We start from the raw sequence: 3,062 nt of genomic DNA, 5'->3' as shown, positions 1-3,062 counted from the left end.
TGTGTGTGTGTGTGTGTGTGTGTGTGTGTGTGTGTGTGTGTGTGTGTGTAGATAATGAAAGTACTTTTTCAAGACAGGGCACTAGTAACTGGTATGGAGAAGGAACAGGGTTAGGAAAAGTTTTTAATGATTCTTGAGCTGAGTTTGAAGGAAAGCAAAGACTTTAAAAGGATGGAGTACATTCCAAGAATGGGGGATACCTAGTGCAATTGGGCAGTCAACAAGTATTTATTAAGTTCAGCTTAATTATGGACAGCTAGAGTGTGAAAGAGTGTGAGACCTGAAGTCAGGAAGAGTCATCTTCCTGAGTTCAAATCAGTCTCTGACACTTACTAGCTGTGTGACCCTGGGCAAGTTACTTAACCCTGTTTGCCAGTTTTCTCATCTGTAAAATGAGCTGGAGAAGGAAATGGCAAACCATTACAGTATCTTTGCTAAGAAAGGGTCACAAAGAGTCAGACACAACTGGAAATGTGAAAGTCTCTATGTTAAACATTAGATGTAGATATAAGTACAAAGAATGAAACAATCCATATTCACTAATGTGCTTGCATTCTAATGGGAAATGGAGTGTTGTATATGAGGAACAGTTTGACTAGACCATAGTGTGTCATTACAAAGACTAATATGTAATTCTGAAATAGACGTTCGGACCATGTTCTGGAGGACTTTAAATGCCAAAGAGAGGAAAAGAGATCCAAAAGGTATCAGGGAGCCAAAGGAGTTTATTGGGTAGGGAGTGACATGATGAGGCCTTTGCTTTACAAAAATCATTTCGGCAGCTTTGTGGAGAATGAATTGGAGGAGAGATTGGTTGCAATAATCCAGGCATGAGGTGGGGTCTGTACCAGGGTTCTGGTCATGTGAGTAGAGAAAAAAAGTGATTTTGAAAGATGTTGTGGAAAAAGGATTGGCGATATTTAGCAATTGAAATGTATGGTAAAAGTGAAAACTTAAGGATGACATTGAGTTTGTAAAACCAGATACTGGAAGGATAGCAGTGATCTCAACAGTCATTAGGAAGCCTGAAAAAGGAATAGATGGTGGCAGAGTGGGGTAGGGGAGTAAAGATAAAGAGTATAGTTTGGGGATATGTTGCATTTGAGATGAATCCAAGACATTAGGTTTGAAATATTCAAGAAGCAATTGGTGGTAAGAGACCAGTGGTAGATCAAGAAAGAGACTGGACATGAACCTAGAAGTCATTTCCAGAGGCTTAATAATTGAACTCATTAAAGCTGATGAAGATGGCAAAAGGGAGTATAGGAAAAACCTAGATGATAATATTCTTTGAGCATCCTGTGGCAATTCATCAAAAATAATATTTTAAGTGCTTATACCAACACTCATGTGCCCTTGGCACACCCATGGCACAAAATGAGTAATAATCCATTAAAGAAAATTAAGAAAGAGAAGTGAGACAGGTAAGAAAAAGAACCAGAAGAGAGCAGTTCATGAAAATCCAAAGAGAATATCCTAGAGAAAAAGGTGGCTAGCAGTGTCAAGTGCTTGAGGAAGATCACAAAAGGATGAGGATTAGAAGAGGCTATTAGATCAGGGCAGCCATAATGTTTTATTAAGGCGATTTGTTCTGTGAAGTTTGAATTCAGTCAAAGGGCCACACTTGAGAACCTAGAGGGCTGCATTTTTCCCACCCCTGTGAATTAGGCAATTAAAAGATCTTTAGTGACTTTGGTAGAGAAGAATTTCAGTTAAAGATAAAGTAACTTCAGATAAAGACAAAAGTCAGATTTCACAGGGTTTAAAGGAAAGTTAGAGAACATTTTTTTAAAAGCAGTTTGGCTGAGAAAGTGAGAAGAGAATTAGGATGATAACTTGCAGGGATCATAGGATATAGCAAATTTTTAAGGATGCTGGAGACTTATATAATGTTATCACAATTGTCCTTTTCAGCATAAAGTTTTTCATTAAAATATCAATTTAATCCTGCTATTCCACAGCATGTTGAATCCCATTATGTCTTCTTTTTCAAAAAGAGGTTACCTTTTCATTATGTCCATACTTCCTGATTGCTAAGGTAAGTTTTGCAAAAGGTAAATTTTAAATCCATAGACAATTATTTAAGATCTTCTTTTCTTTCTTTTTTTTTTTTTTGCTTTTTGGAGGGCAATTGTGGTTAAGTGACTTGCCCAAGGTCAAATGGCTAGTGTTTGTGTTAAGTGTCTGAGGCCGGATCCGAACTCAGGTCCTCCTGACTCCAGGGCCGGTTCTTTGCCTTTAGAATCTTCTTTATGACTATTTCTAGATTGCATGCTACCTACATCTTTGGATACAGCCAAAACACTCTCCAGAGAGGTTCCTTTTTGCTTTTTGGAGGGCAATTGGGGTTAATGACCTACCCAAGGTTACACGGTTAGTTAAGCGTTAAGTGTCTGAGGCCAGATTTGAACAGGTCCTCCTGACTCCAGGGCTCTATTCACTGCGTCACCTAGCCACCCCTCCAGAGAGGTTCTATTTCAATTCTAGATAGAAAGAAAATTTGAACACTGTCTTCTAAGTGCAGAATACTTGTAACTTCTTTTTTGTGCAGTGGGTAAATAGCACAAATCTCATTCCAATTTTGAGTCATTCGGATCTTCAGAAGGACAGGCTGAAACCTGTATACTCCATTTCCTTCTGTTAAAAAGAAAATCTTTGTTTTGGCCTTTGCCCTCAATAATGAAACAAACTCAGAGAAAATTTGAAAGAGTTTGTTAAGTACCTCAAGGCAACTAGGCATTGAGAGAGGCCAGGATACAATTTCAGATCACCTGCTGCTTTTATAGAGGACTTTTTAAAAAATGGACAAAGCAACCTTTTTTTTTTTTTGCAATTAAATAAATATTAGATTTATTTGGCTGTAGACTCCTTGTGTCTGGTTTTAAAAATTTAAATAGTATTCTATGTTTTCCCCAATTATTTATCAAGAAAAATATTTAGCATTCATTTATGTAAGATTTTGAGTTCCAAATTTTTCTCCCTCCCTCCTTCCCCTCCCCTCTTCTGAAAACTGGAAACAATTTGATATAGTTTATACATGTGCTATCATGTAAAACATATTT

Source organism: Petaurus breviceps, unplaced genomic scaffold (genome assembly GCF_028583685.1).
Source record: "Petaurus breviceps papuanus isolate PSGF00001 unplaced genomic scaffold, PetGlider_PUasm1.0 90700, whole genome shotgun sequence".
Classification (NCBI taxonomy): Eukaryota; Metazoa; Chordata; class Mammalia; order Diprotodontia; family Petauridae; genus Petaurus; species Petaurus breviceps.
The sequence above is the reverse complement of the archived record's forward strand: the minus strand, read 5'-3'. Positions refer to the sequence as shown.